Below are 21,327 nucleotides of genomic sequence, written 5' to 3' on the forward strand. Positions count from 1 at the left end.
TCAATATCTCTATGCAAACCTGCCTATGTCAACTCAATTTATTTTCCAATTTCCCGCAGGGTGAAAGACTGCCTCCCTCTCTCTCCCACTGTCTACCATCCATCACTCTACAACTTTCCATTCTCTGATGCTTTTCTCTTTTCTCCCTAGGCAGCCATGTGTCCCATCCTCTCCTCTTTTATTTGTCAATTGTCCTCTCAGTTGAAAATTTTAGGTACTGCTGTGTGTGCCTTGTGTGTCTTTGTCAGACAGGCAACTGAGAAGAGAAAGACAGGGGAAACTTAAGCCTTGATTATACTCTGTTGCAGACACGGACAGCTGGAGACATTGCTGTTAGACTTTTTTAATGTGCACTTGAAGTCCGCCGCCTGGTGCCCGTGCACGGTTGGTGCATTGTGATATGAAATCTCTGCAGATGAGTCCTCACGGCCACAAAAAACAGTCAAACGAACGGATGTCGACCCGCGCACTCACAGTCTCATCATCAAATTTATATCACTTGGACCAAAAGGGAAAGTATAATCCAGGCACTGGAGTGGTTATGTAAGTAATGGAACAGGAAGAGGAACATTACGCAGACAATAATTTAACAAATTACTAATATGAAAAGGCTCTAATCCAAGTGGCTGTAGTACCTCAAATAGCCACTAGAGGTTTTTGACCCAAAAGTGAGTCGTTCGTTGTAGACTCACATTACCAGGAAGAAGTGCCACTTTGAATGCCAGGTGGCCATGGCTACTAGGTGGCTTTAAGTAGTGTGTTTTATATAGAGTGTGTGATCTGAAGCCACAAGAAATTTCTAACAGTCTATCTCAAGCAATTTTTTTTTTGCCTCTTTTAGCTTTTTGTTTTGATTTTATAGCACATTTACTACTTAAGTCCCAACTTTCACTGTCACCATTTCCAGCAACAGCAGCCAGCCGATAAACCTCTTGCACATTACCTGATGTCAAAAAATACAAAATATAAAAAACAGCAAAGACATCCGGCTGTACTTATATTTATCCAGAACCAACAAACAACAACTCCAAAAGACCTCACTTCCTGTGCCAATAGACAATGATTGCCGACTAAGATGAGTATTGATGAGAATTTACTGATACCAATGCCTTTAATGATTCTGCCTATGTGTCCAATTCTTTATCAATTGTTGTATTGATTCTTGATCAATTTTTTTCGTTTAGTGCAAAAGACACCCAACAAAGGCTTTCGGGATAAATTAAACTGTGCTAATATCTTTTGAGCCTTTACACAATATAGAACAAGAGTAGAGAATAGGTTAGCATGTGCAAATCTTCAATGCTTTATGACTGTATCTGTATCTGCAATTAGATGTTTGTGTTTTCTGTTTGCAACTATTACTGCAAATGTAATTATTTAGAGCTTTAGACTGTTGGTCTAAATCAAATTTTCTAAATCAATTTCAGGACATCAACATGGAACCATGTAAGCTACAGCTGGCTGAAATAAACTACTTGAAAAAAGAAATTAAGGAGCTCTAGTCAAAAGTTTGAACAAGTTGGTAAAACAGGTCATTCGTAACGGTATAAGGAGTTTTATGGTGTCATTAGATGACTGCAAAACATACTTTATTGCAAGGAACTATCCCAACACAAGACTAATGTTCATAAGCACTGAAAAAAATTGTTATGAATTTGATCACCCATTCCTTCACCTCTGCTTTACATGAAGCCACAGCCAAGGCCAGTTGATATTCATGCTGCTCTCTAAATAACCATCAGCATACACCAACACAAACACAAGGCTCTGGCCAGCTGCAGAGGAATACACTATCGACCAGACAGGAATTTATCAGCCACCATAATTAATCTTGTGGGAGGCGGGCAGTGAATGTCTGCCTGTGAGTGAATCTCTAAGTATGCCTCAGAGAGACACGGGGCGGGAATGATGGCTCATATTGACGATATCTCTTGTGTAGAACAGCCCCGGTACAAACTCGCACACAGACAGACAGGCAGACAGTCCGCAACACACATACAGGCCCAAAATCTTTAGAGGGTCATCCAGACCTGAAAAGAAACTACTCACATCATGCAACGTTTTCAAAGATGTCTGAGCATCTACATCAGACTGCATCTGTTTATCCTGCTTTTCCTCCAGGAAAGACTTTGCCCTTTTGAGTTACACATTTAGTGATCACACAAGCTCCCAGCTTTAGTCCGATACGAACACACGAATAAGCAAAAGTAGGTTGTAAAAATGGGCTGTACTATCAAAAGAAGCCTAGAACATCTATCTTTGTCCATGCAAAGCATCACATTACACCTGCTGTCATCCCTCGACTTCCCTCCATACAAGGCTCTATGAATTATTGAGCGATCCCTGCATCGTCAACTACTACACCTCCGATTGAGCAGAATAAATATTCAATCTGCTTTCACCATTCATAAAATGACAAGACCCCCTGTTTGCAAGAGACCACCTGCAAGCTGAAACATAGGGAATTGAATGTATGATAATAGCCTCATTTCAAAGGCATTTTAAGAAAGAGGCTCATGCAGCTCTTTCACCAACCAGACCACATGCTTCTTTCCTTTTTGCTCTAGTTTTTCCACCGGTAACAACTATCTCCACTCTGCAGGTCTTTCCAGCACAGGGAAGGATGCATATGCCACAAACTCTTTCGCATAAGATAATAAAGGCCATAAAAGTGAAAAGAATTTTTGTATGTTTGTGTACTCACCTTTGTTACAAAGCAGCGTGTGTCTGTTGCTCGTTGTGTGTGTTATGAGCTCCGGAGCGCAGCGGGCAGCCTATCCTCTCTGTCTCGCTCCCACTGCGAGCTGGAGTAAAGTGCGTGTGAGAGAGAGTGTGTGTGAGTGTGAGCCCTCTCACTGGCTATTGTTACAGAGAAGGTAGCCAAACTGAGCATGCTCCAACATGAACAGCCCTTGCGGTTGGCATGGAAACCGGGAAGCGGCTGTCTTGCTCAAGTTGTGAGGTGCTTTTCAGACACACTCAGACAAATGCAGAGCGAAGTGCTGGCAGGTGCTGGCGCCGTGTCATCATCCTGGCCACGTTACTATGCTTGATTAATCCTTCATTCTCAGCGTTTCAATTCTCGTCAGTCAGAGTAACGTGACAGCTGCTCTGACAGCCAATGACCTGGATCACACACAGAAATTCACACGGCGTCCTGGATAGAGTAATCCACCACAGTATGGAGCTCCGCACCGCACATGATTGTTAACCTAAATGTTACCAGAATCTGTTTGGGTTTATTAGGGATTATCATCCCACCAAAAATGTATCTTATCCAACTTTCCATGCTCTGTCCATAAACCCCAAGGCCACAAGAGTGAACTCATTGTAAAATATTTGTTGCATTTAATTTGCAACAATATTGCATTAGGGTATAAAACAAAGCATGTCTGTGTGGACCATTCATAGTGGCCTGCTGTCAAATTTGTAATTTATTGGTGCAAAAACCTGTCAATAGCTTGGATAAATTATTCACGTTGTTTCTAACATATTTGTATAACCAGCTGTTGAACCATCCTAGGTATAGAAAAGAAATCTTTTGACAAGCATCAGTTCAGACACGCACATACCCACATTTTTAAAATCACAAGCATTGTGATAATATACGTTTTTTGCTCCCAAAGTTACAAAGCCCTCTAGTGGATAAAAGGCTGCTAAGTAGGAAACATCATGATCATTTTGTAGCAGGGCTGGGTATCGTCACTGATTTCTAGAATCGATTTGATTCTGATTCACAAGCTCCTGAATCGATTCGATCCACAATTTGATTCAATTCGATTCGAATCGATTTGAATCTGGGAAATTTTGCCTCAGACAGTCAGAAATATTATAATTCAGATCAGTACATTTACATATTTTTGTATCTATAAAAAGGAAGCTGACACTTTCCAGACTTTATCAAAGGTGTAAGCATCACAGCAGAGGCCTTTGTGTCAAAGTAGCTGAAGATAAAACACAGAAAAACATGAAGGTGATTTTCCTGGCCTGGAATTTTATCAAAATATTCTGCAGTAGATCAAAAACAAAAGGAAACCATTAATCAACTTATGAACATCACCTCTGACGTTACAGCGGTTTTATTAGAGACACGGCTAAGCGTTTTGCATTTTGCATCATTTTAAAAAGTTTAAATTTGTTCAGTATAGAACGGCAGAAATTAGGTTTTCTTTTCGGAAGTATGTAAAAGGAAAAAAAAACAACGGCCGACAGCGCTGTAAATAACGGTAGACTTGTGCGTAACAAGCAAGCGAATAATGCAGAAAACAGATTTTTAGATGGGAAACTGTTCTTGAAGTACAGAGAGAGAGAGAGAGAGAGAGAGAGAGAGCTGTGCATGAAGTGTGATTTTATTGTGGTGGAAGCAAAACAGCAAAAGTAAGAGGGAATCCATGACGATGTTTATGTGAAGCCTAGTTTGGATCTTCTTTTGCTGCTGGTTCGGTCAATATTGTTTGGAGAGAGATCAAACTAACAGCTTTAGAATCAGCGCAAAAATGGCGTAAACACAAAGCGTGGACCCGCCGAAACATCAGAATCAGCGAGCTGTCGGCTTTCAGCCCCGAGTGTGTGAGAAAGGCGACATCTCACTGATTCTGATCCGCGGGTCCGGGCTTTGCGTTTACGCCTTTGTGCAGAAGCCGTGTACCTGCTCTCATTTACTGTTTTAAATGTTTGGTGGTTGTCGAAATTTGGTGACGTTTCACCTGAGATTCTGGCATTTTGGGCAAAATACATTTATATTAAAAAAAAATCGATTCAGGATTTTAATGAATCGATATCACGTTATCCAAGCCAGAATCGATTTTAATCAATGAATTGATTATTAAAACTCACCCCTATTTTGTAGCTATAAAGCTACAAAAGGAGGAGGTTGGGGTGGATAAATGGATCAACAAAACAAGGGACTTGAGACTGCTGTTTGCTTCCACTTTTCGTCTGACTGCTAGTGCTTTTTTTTTTTTAACTGCTGATACAATCATTGATTAAGTCTGATCAAATGGTTAAAGAAACCATGGTGATTTGTGTGGTTTAAAAGGAATACATAGTGTTTTTCTTTTTAAGTAACATTTTTTGGCATGTTTGGCAAGGAACAGACAATTTATGTGTCATAATTTAATATCTGAAAACATTGTTTAATGTAAAGCGCAAATGTATTTCGCTGTTTGGACAATTTGTTGTTAACATGCCAAAATGCATTTTTCCAATATGTATGTTAAGTGAAAGAGTTTCTGGCATACTCGCTGTGAAAGCCTCACAATGTAGACTTTCATTAGATGAAGAAGAACAAAAACAGATACCGATCACTGAGTCTTTCACCTATCCAGAATTACAAAAATCAGTGAATTTCTAGATATTTCTACATTTGCATAAAAGACTTGCCTTCTCATGAAACAGGAAAGGTTTTAGTATGGAGTCTTTGTCTTGATAAAATCAATTTCTTTCATTAACATGCAAATTTATTTACCCAGCAGGGATGCTCAAAATCCAATCTGATGTTCGGTTCTCTCAGAGGAACATGTGTCGTAGGAATAAACTATATTAATAGGCCAAGAATCAAACATTATCCATAAATATAGTATTCCACACAATAAAGCAGAGCCTCTGCTGTCCTGTGTGTGTGTGTGTGTGTGTGTGTGTGTGTGTGTGTGTGTGTGTGTGTGTGTGTGTGTGTGTGTGTGTGCGTGTTTCTTCTTCTGGGCATATGGAGAGAGACTGCAGGGGCATTCCACAACCTTCACTTCCTGTGGGAATAACAGTCACGAAAGGCACCATGCAGGCAACAGCCCGCCAGCTAAGCAAATTGCCAAGAGAACTGCTTTTGCTTTTGTTTCGTTTCTTGTACAATTACACCAAAAACCTACACGTTCTATTATTTTTTTTATATTCATACATGCCAAACCTTTAAAAAAATCCCAGTGTCTTTATTTTGCTTTCTTGGTCCAAATTCATCAACCACAAAAGTAAAAACGAGCTACAAAGCAACAGGAGAAAAAGTGAAACCATTGGTGAAACGATTATAAGCGGTCAATGCTGCCCACTCGCCGTAGGGGGTGTGTTCACTCAGCACCTGCTGCTCTGCATCTCAGGGCTGCTTGCCATCAGCAGAACCACACTAAAACGTTCAAAGCTGTTGAAGTGTTTCTCCAATATTCAGCAGCTCTCACACACGTCAAACAATCAATATTGTGACTGCAACGAGAATTAATCACAGGAAGCAGGGAGGTCTGGGTGTTTATGGTTAAGTATATAAATGTACAGCATTTAGTCACTAGCAAACTGGCTCATCTAGAAGTCAGTTTTACATTAAATAATGAGCAATTAGAATCTGAAATGACCCTCCGATGTCACAGAGTGCACGTACTGCACTTGATACAAAGAGCCAGGTGCTCAGAGATGTCAAGGACTGTGGGCAACATCTCAATAACATCAAGTCTTTTACTTCAGAAACCTAAGCACAATTACAGTATATTATTATATTACCATTACTAACAAACAGGTGAATTAAAAAAGAATTGAAAAAATTAAAAAAATCTTTAATTAGACACTTAAAATTTTTTTTACCTTTAACCTTTTGTTTGGTTGTGGATAGACAGAAGAAGAAAGAATTATGAACTTATGATTATATTTTTAAATTTTTTACTGAAATAACCATAAAATAACCAATGCTATTAGGCATAAAAGCAAGAAAATGTGTCACATTAATTACAATTTTTTCCTTTTATCCATCCTCTGAAACTTATTTAACGCTGGGTTGCAGGGACAGCAGCCTCATGAGTCTATTATCTATTATCTATTATCTATTATGAGTCTATTATCACTGCTGTCCTCCAGTTTGTCCAAGGGAATACCTTGGTATTCCCTTGGACAAACTGAAGGCGGTGGCTGGGGAAAGGGAGGTCAGGGCTTCTCTCCTGCAGGAGAGAAGCCCTGACCTCCCTTTCCCCAGCCACCGCCTCCAGTTTGTCCAAGGGAATACCAAGGTATTCCCAGGGAATATTAAAGATGCAAGCATATTCTCGTTCCACCCTGGGGCCTCCTCCCCAGGACATGCCCAGAACACCTTGCCCAAGAGAAGCCCAGAAGGCATCCTAGTCATTTGCCCACACCACCTCTAGACCTGGCTCTATACCTAATTCACCGCCATTACCTACAGCATGCTGGCAGTCCAGAGACTGGATTGTACTGTTGCCAAATCTTACTGTACGACACCAATGCAGATTAATCTACTGCTGGGTTCTTTAATTAATGAGCAGTTTGACATTTTTATTTCCTTTCTTGTTCAAGAGTTACATGCGAACAGTGACACCTAACAAGTAAGTAACACATAAACACATACAACACACAAAATCATTTACCAATTCAATCCAAAAATCCAAACTCAAATAAAAAAAAGTTGCGGTCTTGGTTACACAATTAGTCCTAATACATAATTAGCACTCAAGGACATCATTATGACTGCATTGAGTGATGGTTTTAGCTAGTTTAGCCGAATCACCACAAACTCCCACGTAGAGTGTTATTATCGGCCCATAGCTTTAGTCCTCCAGATTAAAATTCAGCTGCTTTTAAGCTCTGTTTGTGACTCACCGACTCAAATTTAAAGCCGTTTTCACACATAGACTGCCGCCCAGAACTCATCAGCTGTGGAGCTCTATGACTCAAAGCAAAGTCCAACTGATCTCAGGTAAATATCCAAACTATTCACAGTGAATGGGTGGGTATCACGGGTCCCACATTTCCTTTTCTGAGCCACAAGTCAGAAAAGGAAACTGACCTGATTCTCGACACTGTTGGTTATTTATGTGGAACAATGGCTATGGCTTTAGTGGAATTTAACCTCTACAACATCAGGTTAATACAATACAATACAATACAACTTTATTTGTATAGCACATTTAAAAGACCAGTGGTACACCAAAGTGCTGTACAATAAAAACAGGAAAATTAAGACAATAAATAAAAGACTATTAACAAAGTACCACATGTGTCATCAGGTTAAGAGCACTAATTATACAACAATAAAAGGGAATATGAGAACAAAGTTACTAAGAACAGATATAGCTAAAAGATAAAGTACATAAATAAGAAATTAAACCAAATATAAAACAGGGGCGCTAACTAGATGGAAAAGCTATGTTGAATAAATGAGCTTTTAAACGGGGTTTAAAAGATAAAACGGAGTCTGACGCACGGATAGCAATAGGAAGGTTGTTCCACAGATTTGGTGCAACCAGGGCAAAAGCACGGTCACCCCTAGATTTAAGTCTAGATCTAGGCTGAGCCAGGAGTAATTGGGCTGAAGACCTGAGGGCTCGCCCAGGGACATATAGACTAAGAAGATCGACAAGATAACGAGGGGCTAAATTATTTATAATTCTAAAAGTGAGCAACAATATTTTAAATTCAATGCGATATTTTATGGGTAGCCAATGCAACTCAATAAGAACTGGGGTGATAGAGGCATGCTTTCTAGTGCCAGTCAGAAGGCGAGCCGCAGCATTCTGGACAAGCTGAAGTCTGTGAAGGAGAGCGGAGTGAAGACCAAAGTAGAAGGAGTTACAGTAATCCAATCTAGAAGTCACAAAAGCATGAATGAACTTTTCAAGATCTTTATGAGGGACATAGTGCTTAGTCTTAGCAATAAGGCGCAGTTGGTAGAAGCTAGATTTGATTACTGAAGACACTTGTTTGTTAAATTTGAAAGAGCTGTCCAGCAGAACCCCGAGGTCACTAACTGAGTCAGAGAAAGAAGTGGCAAAGGAACCAAAGGTATCGGCTGATAGGCCCCTAGGGATATGGTTGCCAAACACCACAATCTCCGCTTCCTTTTCGTTCAGGATAAGGGAATTGTCTGAAAGCCATTCTCTGACTTCTCTCATGCACTCGAGGAAGCAGAGCAATGAAGAAGCAATGTCGTACAAAGTGTCACAGAACTTCAGAAATAGTGGGTTAGCCAACTGTTAGCTGGCTTATTACCAAGGTGTTACAGAGTGATTGGGCTGGTGGGTGAACCCTGATATCTGGTGTAGCTGTCCTCAAACTAACTTCCAAATTGATTTGAACTGTGCGCTGTGAGCTCCAGTAGATATGTTTTCTTTGCAGACAGGCTCGGTATCTGTACTGCTTGCTGGCTTTGCTCTTTGTGAATTTAACCAACTGCAGTCATCAACATATTGTTGTTGGCTGAGTTATCATGGCTGCTCTCCAACTCCTAACCAGGATAAGCCTGCTTTGCACCAGTCCACCAGAGGCCATTACTGTAAACTCTGAGACTTATTTAAACTGTCCAGTTGTTTTGAACATTTGAGTTATGAATTATCATTCATTTTGTTGTCACATTTCACAGTATCAAGTGGCAGTAATTTCAGTAAAATATGTAAAAAGGTCAGATAGGGAAAAATAATAAATCTAATTAATTACAACATTACACGTGAGCTTTATTTGTTTGTTCACAGCATATCTGAGAACAAATTTATCACACATCAATTTTTTATTTCGCTTTGCTTTATTTTTTCCAAATACAGCCAGTGTACCTTTAACTAGGAAGACAGATTGCATGCCAACGTGCACAGTCTGTGTGTTTGCTGATATTTGTTGTGCAGCTCGCTCTCATTTGGTAGTGCTAACTAGATGCTGATATACATGGCTGCAACATTTTTGACATCTGCATGCATGAATGCATGACGGAGGAAAAAAATGCGTCGAGTGCGTAGGTGGGACCATGGGATGACAGTACTCTCTGATTTAATGACACACATGGTATAGCTCTCTCATAGCTCACTTGACTGGTTTATTAACTTGCAAATTAGACTGAATGACTAATTAACTGTAGGCGAATGCTATTGCAGATAATCTTGCCCACTTTATCCCCTCCTCATTACTACAACTGTATAACATATTATTCAGAAGAAAGCACAGGGACATGGTCTGACATTTAAATAGCACAATTCTACTCTTACTGACAACTGAAAGCACTTTAAAGATTGCACATATTCATAAAGCACTTTATTCTATATGCTTAAGCACTTTATCTGCCTATCTAAATCTACCAATTTAGAATCAATTAATGAAACGTGCATGTTTCTGGACAATAAGGAGAGGACTCAGAGGACTCAGAGGATACCCACTCAGGCAGAAGAACAACATGCAATCTTACATAGAAACTGGCAAACTAACCAGGAGATCCAAACCAAGAATCTTCTTACCACTGTACAGTATATCTACTACTGACTCTTTACAAGCGGCCTCCACAATATAGTCTGCATTGGCTTGTGTTGTACTGGCAACTGTCATTTCTGTTTGAGAGCCCAGACAGACTGCTTTCAATAGAAGCCAATGAAAACGCTCCATATATATCTGTATATTGTCGAGTTTGCATCTATGTGCAGCAGTTTATGTCCATGTTGGCCTTTAGCTGTTACTGGACCCAGGTCTAGGTGGTACTGACAGTGAGACTCAAGATGAGATGTATCCAATGAACTGACATGCTCACCCAGCGATATACAGTTAGATTATTTATGAGAGCTCCACCATTGGTTCAATAATTCATAGGGCCCCACTCTGCCGTGGGTGAGTCACGGACAAGCCTTTTACTGAGAAAATAAGCATAGAGAGCAAAACACAACTAGGTAGAGTGAGAGAGATATTTGTGGGCAGAAAACTCAATAAGAACTTGCCACACCATTACTTTTTGAGGTCTGCTAAATTTAGCATAGCTTCCATGACTCAGGGGAGGTTCTACACATGGAGATGAAGGAGGTGAGCCAGCTTTTAGTGTTGAATAAGTATCCCTGGGAGTTTGGAAGAATGTAGCATCCTAAAACTGGAAAAAAAAAAGGGTTTCCCTGAACCAGCAAGCAGAACGAGAGTGAAGTCATGTCAGTTAGTAAAATTTATTTTACACGTACCATGCCCAGTACAGTACATATGCAAGCGAGTTCCTCATTTAATGTAGATTTAACTGCTTCACAATGGCTGCAACTGTTAGCTCTTCAGGGCAGGAATAATATACTGTTGTCGACTAGATGGAAATGTTTACATTGGAAAGGGGGTTACTGAGTTAATACAGGATGTCGTAAAAATGTCCTTTGTCAATTTATCTGGAGCTTGATTGCTTGGCAACCACAATGCCATTGTGAGCCACAGTGTGTACCTTTGATGCCTAACAATCAGCAGAGTGATGAGTGAATGGGTGGAGGTTGATGAAGGTCACAATGCACAATGGAACACAGTGACACACATACAGAAACATAACCACAGGCTCGGCACACTGAACTATATTTACCCCATGAACTAGGTCTTTGTCCACTGACAAAGGTTAACCTCAGGAGGTTCTGGTAATTAGAATGAGAAATGTGCTATTCAGTTATTTTTATATATTACCTGTAAATAAACATTTCATTTTTCATTCTTCCAGTGAGCTTTTGAAACATACAAAGGGTAATGAAGTTACAAATGCCCAATGATAATAATTACAGTTTTTTAGCACTTTCTATTATAAGGTAAAGACCCTGCAATAACACAGAGAAAACAAACAACGCCCAATGAGCAAGCGCTGGACAACAGTGGGAAGGAAAAACTCCCTTTTAACAAGAAGAAACCTCGGGCAGAAGCAGGCTCAGTAAGAGGATAGCCATCTGCCGCGGCCGTTAGGGAAATATGTGAATGAAGACAGGTAAACACACTGGTGTGTTTCTAAAGTGATTTGAATATTTAAAATAGCACAATTACATTAAATATAAGAAGCAATTCAAAAGATGTAAAAAGTATACTGCATATTACTGTAATTGACTGTATACTATAAATCTCAAGAAGAAATTGGATGCCTACCTCGTACTGCTAATCAAGTCTGGTAACTTTACAGTGTGAAAAATGCAATATATTATGGCTTAGGCTTTGATGCATGTCACTCATTTGTGCACTTGGTGTTTGACTTGCTGATTTCATATTTTGTGGTTGACTGAACACTTGACTGTCTGTGACTGTTGAACCAGAAGACCAACATGAAATATGAAGCTCAGTTCTATCACTGTTTAGAGGTGACTGGAAATCTATTAGATCCTGTATTTCACTGCCATTGACTGTAACTTGGATGAGTCATTTACAAGGGGATAGCTCTAAATGAGAATGCAAAACAAACCCCGTAAAAGGGTGTTGTTGGTCACATATATCTTTTTTCAACAGCGGTTAGCCAAATGTGTCCTGGGCAATTATCAACTTCAGCCATGACTCTGCTTTGGTGAAAACTGAATCTCTCAAAGCACAGCGAGCATTTCCACTGCATTTTGTACAGACATTCGTGGCCCCCTGATGAATTCTGATTTCCATCCAGCACTACCAACATTTCAAATCTGATTTGTAAGGAAAGCAGCACAAAGCTTTAAGTCTGTAGCCACGTCTAGTGGAAGTGGAAGTACACACTTTTTTTAAATAAGTTCTGCTGGATGCTGAACACAAACTATTCTTATGTGAACATATTTTGACCTACAGTGTTGAGACAGGAGGCAGCAGGGGAAGTGGCCCACATACGTCAGCTAAAATTGCAGCTTCATTCACTCAAAGTGTGTGTTTCTGCATGCGTGTGGGTGCACAATATCCACAACTCTGCACATAGAGAAAGTTTGACTATCATCTGCGGTTGGAACTAATCCATATTTTTGTCATCAGATACTCTACTGAATGATTTAATTTATGAAATGCAAATACAATAAAATCCAAGAGCCACTGGCCCTTTCCCAAATGCAACCTTTTCTTTCAAGTCACAACAAAAACAAAAGATATTCAACTGAAATTGTTATCAGCAGGTGACTGAAGTTTTGCCACAGCTGCTGCTAGTCCCAAGAAAGCAGCTCTAAGCTCTTAAAACATGAGTTTGTTAGTTAGATGATCAGATCTGCTCAGCAGCAACAAACTAGGCTGTGTGTGTGCTGTTATTGACTGGACCAGACAGTGCACTAGAACAGGTGACCTTCCTGGAAAACGAGAAATAAATGGAAAACAGGGTCATATGTAACCATCGTGACCCATTAACCTCATTCATTATTTAATTTTCCAGCGGCTCTTAGTAGGCCTGAACGGAAAGAGAAGCAACTGCAGGACTCCATTAAACTCCCGTGTCAACTGTTACATAAAAAAACCTTTATGACCTATATTGTGAGATGTGTTGGCGAATGAATATGTGAGTGTGCAGTATGCGCGTATGCACATACCCCGTTTAGCCAAGTATTGGCAGACTTAAAGTCCTGTGTGCACAGAAGAGCTATGCTATCATAATCAGCATGCCTGCAGACACACAGCACGCTGAATGAACCCAGCCCTCCTGATGGTACGCCATGAAATCCAATTTTCTGTCAATCTATTCTTCTCTACAGTTTACCAGAAAGTTCCTCTCTCTGGATCTCTTGCACACCATCTCCAGGCTTCTCTCATCGCTCTCTCCTACAGATGTTGCCAAGGTAATGGATAATTGACTGAAATGTCACTTCATGGAAATGAAAGTAGTGCACTCTTTCCCGACGTTAAGTCACTCTTCTTTATCTGGTTGGGACATATCAGTTTGGCTGGTAGTGGCTTCAGGTTTGACAAAGAAGCATGAGGCTGAAATAAATATGTTGCTTTTATTATTAGAACAGGCGTTCAAACACATTTACACAAACCCGCCCGGTCTCTGAAAGCACCTAGCTTCCTTTTATACTCTAACTGCCTCAGGCATGTTTCTGGAATGGTCTACCAAGCAGACAAAGGACGTGTGTTGTATTCTACCCCAAAAGCCAAAAATAATATCAAAAACATCATAATTCACAGGCTGTTTTAAGTAATAAGTAGGCCCATAAAAGAGACCAACTAAGCAGAACTCTACTCAAAGATAAGCCTTAAATTAACAAATAATCTACCCTAATCAAAAGAAAGCTCAACATGTGGCGTAATGGAGTAAACCATTTTAGATGCAATGGGGGAAATAAATACATTTCATTTAAATTTCATGTTGAAAACATTCTCCCCCATGCAATGACAGCAGATGGTTCAGTCCATATGATTGCCCTCTATATTTAAACCCTGCTGCTTCTTTTACTTAAACCAGCAACTGACAGGTAACTTGAGAAAATAGAAAAAAATGGTGAATGCAGCTTATATAAACCAATAACAAAGCAGTAGTGTGTGAATGTATATGAACACAAAATTAATGAAATTAATGAAATATGACTGCCATGTGACTTTAATGACACATTTAGTATTAAGTGAGAATGAGGTAAAAGTGTAAAACCTCATATATATATATACACATACACACACACACACATATATATATATATATATATATATATATATATATGTGTGTGTGTGTGTGTGTATGTGTATATATATATATGAGGTTTTACACTTTTATATATATATATATATATAAAATTCAATAACACGTATGCTTTAATCATAAATACATAAATTAGAAAGACCCAGACTAGCCTCCCCTGAGCTGTCATTTCAGTCTCCCCTCAGCGGTTCCTAAGCAGGGAACCTGAGCTGTTTTCACTCTTCAGCTCTCCTAACATAAACCGACACTTAAACAGTCCTCCCAAAATATTGACTAAAGTCAATAAAGAATCCCTAAACAATAAAAATAATGTGTGTGTCTTTTCATTTAGCTTCCAATATCAATCATTCATAAACAAGTAAAAACACAAGTTAAGGTAACAGATCCCCTGGTCTCCATTACAGGCTACACAGCATGCCAGCATGCGTCTGAATAATTGCTAGTCAATTAGAAAAATACCTAACAGAAGCAGAAACAAGACTGAGCTTTAATCATCTAGTAAACTGATGCCCCGCTTAATATTCAGCTTAAATTAATCACTTCAGTAGATACAGTAAGCACGCAGTTGTTGACATACTGATGCTTCAGTGCAACAACATATCTGCAGATGGTGCAGTGGACCCAATCCATTTCCAAAACTGAAAACAAACCACAAGTTATGTTGGCTGGTTCGTACTTATCAAGGGAAGCTTAGCCTGAGAAACACAGATCAATGCTGTTCCTCTTCTCATGTGAAACAATTGCTCGTCGAGACTGTGCTGCGTGGGAGGCAAAAATAAAACAGATAAGCCATAAAAATTCAACTGCAGCAATCTTCACAGTAATAGTAGGAAACTCGGGCGTACTTCAGAAACATCAGCATTTACACATCAATGAGAGGGGGCGCGTTGAGACGTATTATGATGCAAAAAAATTCAGTGGAAAGGTCTTTTTTTAATCTCAATGGTACTGAAATAGGCAGGAAAAAAGATAACAAGCAGTGGCTGTGAACTGTTGGAGGCAGTTAATCAGTATCAGGATGGGGTCTATGTCTGTAGTCAGACGTGACTATGACTGGTTACTGTAACATTAATTCATGACAGTGATGTATGCAAAGGCCTAAAGAGAGAGCATGAAATCGGGGCCAAAATCTCATATCCCGATATTATGCATTTCATATAACACTATATATCATGATACAGTGCATTTTCTGTAAATTGGGAGAATAGCTTATATAATGACCACACAGAAGGGATTATTTCTGTTTTAATTTTTAAATCAGCTGCTTGAGGCACATGTTGTTGTGAATAGTTTATATAAATAAAATTACATTTAATTAGATACTTGAAAATGAATGGTACTAATTTGTATGTATTTTTTTTCTTTTTAGTGAGAAAATCAGAGCAAATGTTGAATTGAAAAAGTTCAGATAAAACATTAATGTATAAAATAGAAGACACTTTTCAAAAACTAAATGATTAAAGGTCCAACATATTGTAATATTCTGCTTGCCTATAGCATTAATACAAAGTCTACAGTATATATTAAATATTAAAATATATAATGCTACCTTCATCAGCATTATGTGAGACCAACTAAACTATAAAAGACAGAAAAAAACTGCTTAAAAAACACAACGATACAATGCATTTTGTAAGAGACAAAATGTAACCATGGACCTTTTCAAGCTTAAACTATAGCAGCAAACTAAGCCTCACCATAAATATGTACGTTATAACAAGTAAACAACTCACTTCAAGTTAGAATTATAGCATATGTAATATGTAATCTTGCATATTCAGCCTGAGAGCCAGCAAAACAAATGTTCGCTAAACTAGCACCTTGAAAATTTTAAAATCCCATATGACCTACCACGGGTTATTATTACAGAAAAATATGCTTATATATACTCATTGATGGCTACATGGAGACTGTGAACAAAAACAGTATTTTGGTCACAGGATTATACATAGTGACACACACTAGATGATCCTCATGTGGAGCTTCCCTGAGCCTATCATTTCTCCTGCATGGTCATCAAGAAAAAAGCCTGCCTGCAAAACACGACTGCAAAGTCTCAATGCAATCTCAGATAAAGTGCACCATCAAACTCAAACAGGGCTGTGTAGTTGGGCTCGTCCACATACCAGTAGTAATGCCACAGTGTATTCTGAAATACCACAAAATGCGAAATGACAGACGTTTCATTTTATCATATGATATATATCATCGCATGGCGCAGTCGTAACAGGAAACAAGCAAGGTTGCTGTATGACACACGGTAAAGCCCTTAGAATAGCATTACAGCTTAATGCTAGAATAACTAGATGCCACTGCCGGGGTGTACACATACCTCAGGTTTCCCATAAATGGCTCTCTTTAAACATAAAAATTTCAAAGGTTTTCTATCAGCCTCCACCAGCACCACTGTCAACAAATGACTGTGTGAACCTTGGAAATGTGGACGTTTTCCCCTTCTGCAGGAATCACCCCGGACACTGACACCATCACTCCTCCTGTGTCAGTGAGGCTTTTTCAAAAGCAGACATCTGGACTACCACCAGAAGGCGTACAGTTAAGTCTATACATGTTTGCACAATGACACAATCCAGCAGTCTATCCATTTTCTTCCATCCATGGTCCAATTCAGGGTCACTGTGTGCCTTTCCCAGTTATCCCGGGTTGAGGGTTGAGACACGCCTATGAGCAATTTAGAATCACCAATTACTCTAACTCACACATGTTTTTTTGGACTCTAGGAGGAAGCTGGTGTACCAGGACAGAACCCATAGAAAGGCCTCAGTTTTGATCCCAGGACCGTCTGCAGCAACATGCCTCGATTTTTATATGTATTTCTTATTTCTACAGCACCAAAACAGATGTGAGGTCATTTGAGAAGAAAAAGCCATTTCTGCTTTTTGAACTCATTGCTTGCCAATAAGCACATACAATAAAAATGAGCTTTTCATGGAGAAGATTAGGATAAAAAAGAAAAAATCCCCCCAAATATCTCTTACTGGGATGATCTTGTGATTTATATGAAGGCCACATTCCAGGCAGGATTCTAGACAAACAGCAGAAAATAAAAGACAGCGTTCCCAACTGAAACACTCTCACATCCCAATCACTGCACTTACTATAATAATGATTGTAGCATATCTATGTTTGTATGGTCCCCATCTCCTCCTATAAGTGGCTTAATCTTGATGAAACCTTTCATAAAGAATGCCTAGGGCACTGTGAGTGTCTAAAAATATTTCATACAAATCCCACAAAATATGTTATTACATTTAACAGTTTAACTAAGCACTGGATGAAATGTCATAGTATATTGTGATACTCCATTCTGATGTATGATAATGTTCCCTAGTATCAGTAATTGTATAGGTGTTACATAAATGGGCCCCTTTAGCCTTCTAAATACATCTGATGAAAAAAAGTATAGACTTGAAACATAAAAATTCACTTGTGGTGTGTTGGTGAGCACGCAGGAGAACACACAGCTTGCTGTACAGACATGACACAGTCCACTGGAGGTGTATCCAAAACATGATTTGACTGCCTGACGATGCTACACAAATTTTCAAAGCTTCAAATTCAAAATTGTAACAATAATAAAATAATGATATTTATAAAGAAGCTCCTTTAGCCAGATTTTAAACTACCACACAAGTAAAGACAATAAAGGAGTAGAATTAAATAAATTAGAATAAAATAGAGTACAGAAAAACGTGTGTATTCGATTATTTCATTTGTAACAATTCTTCTTGGCAGTTAATCTGGTGCTGTTGGAAAGCCTGTTTATTTTCCTTTAAATGGTGCCAAGGACCTGTCTGCAGTCTGACCTCAACCCCACTGAACACTTGATTGGTTTTGTTCTGCGTTCGTACCAGAGTGACGAATGCGACCACACTAGCTGACTTGTGACATGTGCTGGTAGAATACTGGGATGCTATCCCATGGCAGTGTATTACCAAGCTGGCGACGGTGCCAGGCCCGTTTGTTAAATGAATAAATTGCTAAATTGACAAGTTGTGTTTTTCTTCAGATTTCAATCACCCAATCCAATCAACGGCACCAAACTAGAGTTATTAACATATAAGCTGTTTGTCATTGGCAAAAGATTTGGAAAGTTTTTCTACATACTTAACTCTGCTGCTTAACCGATTTTCCTTTACAAATGTGGTGCAATTTAAGGAGAAATAAATAGGCTTTGCAGCAGTATAAGATTTGTTGCCAAGAAACACTATTACACACAATTTTACTTTTTGTGGTTAGTTAATTTTTTATTTGATGTCAGAGCTATATGGGAACTGGTGCAACAACATAACCCGGGGATTGCAGGTTTCTCAGCACTCTGGTGGCTATTTATTTCAAATCAAGGTTAGTTTAAAAAAAAAAAGCTGTGCTTGTACAAGGTTAAAAATATTAAGAACAAGAGGGAGCGGTCAAGTCCATATTTATTGTCTTTGTTTAGTATTTTTACCGCTATCTTGATACTTTATTTTCTGCAGGTCAGGTTCTTGTAACGTTCAACAGGATAACATTTTTTTTTAAATGGCATTGTCCCTTATAGCAATTTACAGAAGACAGAGACAAATGGGGAGAAAGAGGAGGGTGGAAGGTGGAGAGCAGCAGTTTAATCCATATTTCACCAACCAAATTGCTAAAGGCGAAGTTGAAAATCAGCACAGAGTCTTTAGCCTCTTCAACCAGACACATTCCTCTGAGACCCGCTGATCAACTAACCAACGTCTCTGCACACACTGGCAGCCTGTTCAGCTGTTTTTAGGATAATCCGTCTTCTGGTAAAAATGTTGTCTGAATCCTACTAGTCCGGCGGTAGACACCAGACATAAACATGTGCACTGCAAACACACACAAAATACAAACACAAAAGCAGAATCTGTCTTCGAGCTGTCAGGTGGCAAAGAGGCAGCAGCGGCTTCGAGTCTCATTAGGATTCTGCATCTGGCTTCACATCACACACACACACACACACACCCAGTGAAGTCTCCTCTGAGAAAATGTGTATATGTTTATATAGCTGCTAAAATGCTACTGTCTTGGATGGCAAATCTAACATGAGTAATACCTCACTAATAAAAATGGTCCTGGGCACAGATCTACTAAGTCACAATGCTATTTTTGTCTTTGCTATTTTTGTTTTTTGTGGAACAGACACTCATGGTTGATTTCTAGCGGGTTTCCCGCTGGGAAGGTTATTCCTGTCGACAGAATTCTTTAGAAATTTCTGGTTTCAAAGATCCGATCAGGTGAGAATATTCTGCATCGTAATGCATTGGGGCTGTGGAAAACATCCATCAAAACTTGTACAGTATATAACCTTTGAATGAATTTTGATGCTATGAAACACTTCCAGGTGATTTTAATGTTTTTAGTAAATATGAAAAAAATAAACAATTGCTATGGAAGACTGAACCTCATGCCATATTTTTTCAGTAAGAGTGGGAATAAGTGGTGTGCTTTCTAACCTCTGACTTAGAGACCTGTTTGTGTGCACTGACAACCTTATGTTGCTAGGTAAAAATGTGTATTCCCCAATCAGTGGCAAGTGGTTGCTAGAGGTTGCTGCAAGTTGCTGCGAAATCGATTGCCTGAGTCATGCAGACCTTGACCATGTCAACCACAAGTCGCTAGAGAAAAATATATATGACCTAACCAGCTGGCAAGCATTTGCTGCCAAATGGAATCAGTCGCAAAGAGGCTGCTGCACCAGAAACATCCTTGTGATTGCTTTAGTTACTTGGAAACTGCCACCGTTGCATGGAAGATGAAAATTTGTCTGCAAACACTTGCCAACTACTCCCTATGTGGTAGTCAAAAAAGTGCAAAGAAAATCTGAAACGGAGAATCTTCCACTTTAAAGTAACATTATGGCTTACTGCTGCAACCAACACATTTAAACACAGGTGGCAAGTGGTCATTGTCTTCTGTGCGAACGATGAGGGACTGCTACAATATGTTAGCAAACAATTTTTGGTGCAGCACTATATACCTCTTTGTGACCGATTTTTACCTGGCAACTGGCAGCAACCACTCGCCAACTGGTTGAGGAGTACAGATTTTTCATTAGTGAGCTGTGGTTGCCTGAAGGGGTCACTGGTCTGTAAGTCTCTGTAACCAGACTTTATCATCTATTTCACAGTGAATGGCATCAACATCCAGTAAGTATTTGAAACCGGAATATAGATAATTATTTTGGTTGCCAATGGTTTATATAATATATATAATTCCTTTAGTGACTAACATTATCCAAGGGGTTGCCGATTGGTCTCTAGGCCAGTGTGACTGGGGCCTAACTAACGAACTACAGGGTGGCAGATATTAATTTAAAAAATACTTAATATTGCAATTTACCTTGATTGATATTTTTTTTTACGTAAAAATGTCCCAGAAAGTAACATTTTTACAGCAGTCTGCTGTAAAGTGGTTGACTTCAAGCAACCACATCTCCTCTTCTATGGGCACCAGGCTAGTACTTTGTCTCAATGAACCTTTGCCCTACTTCTAGTGAAAAAGACAGTAATTTAACACTGATGTAATGCACGGTGCTCGTTTTATCTTCAGTTGTGCTTAGTGTTTTTTCTTATCAGTGGGAGAAAAAGAGAGAACAAACTGCTTGCAATAGAGAAAAAAAATGAAAATTTGGAGAGAGGCAGAACAGATAGGATCACTGGAGCATGCAGTGAAGAGAAGGAAGAGCAAAAAAGAGGCACAGAAAATGAGAGCGGTGTTACAAATGGCTGCTGGTGAGGGGAAGGGAAAAAGGTTGGATGTGGAGAGTGAGCACAGCTGGAGCGCTGTGTGAAGCCTTACTCATGGTTACACCAGATGATGGGTGGAGAGGGCACGGACTGAGGGAGCATTTACGCTGCCACAGGCTGTCAGCAAGGTTATGCTTTTTAAAAAATGACTGCACTGAAAGGAACCTGCTGCTGCTGCTTGCTGAGGTAACTTGCAAGTAACCACCCTCATTCTTTGTTTGACTCCCTCGAAACCTGCCTTATCAT

The 21,327-nt window shown here is 39.4% G+C and overlaps 1 protein-coding gene across 3 annotated transcripts in view; it reads right to left on the minus strand.

Annotated features, from left to right (window-relative positions):
* Window positions 1-21,327, minus strand: part of arhgef49 (Rho guanine nucleotide exchange factor 49) — a 70,400-nt gene that overhangs the window by 39,999 nt on the left and 9,074 nt on the right. The window contains exon 1 of one of the 3 annotated variants that reach the window (XM_085435150.1): window positions 2,705-2,790. The exons of the other annotated variants lie outside the window; for them this stretch is intronic. The gene's annotated coding sequence lies outside the window, so the exon portion shown is untranslated. Of the gene's footprint in view, window positions 1-2,704; window positions 2,791-21,327 lie in introns of those variants that run through there. 3 annotated transcript variants of the gene reach the window in all.

The sequence above is a fragment of the Copadichromis virginalis genome, linkage group LG16, assembly GCF_057382275.1.
Source record: "Copadichromis virginalis isolate Kocher_CV1m ecotype Utaka linkage group LG16, C_Virginalis_male_GT1.1, whole genome shotgun sequence".
Lineage (NCBI taxonomy): Eukaryota > Metazoa > Chordata > Actinopteri > Cichliformes > Cichlidae > Copadichromis > Copadichromis virginalis.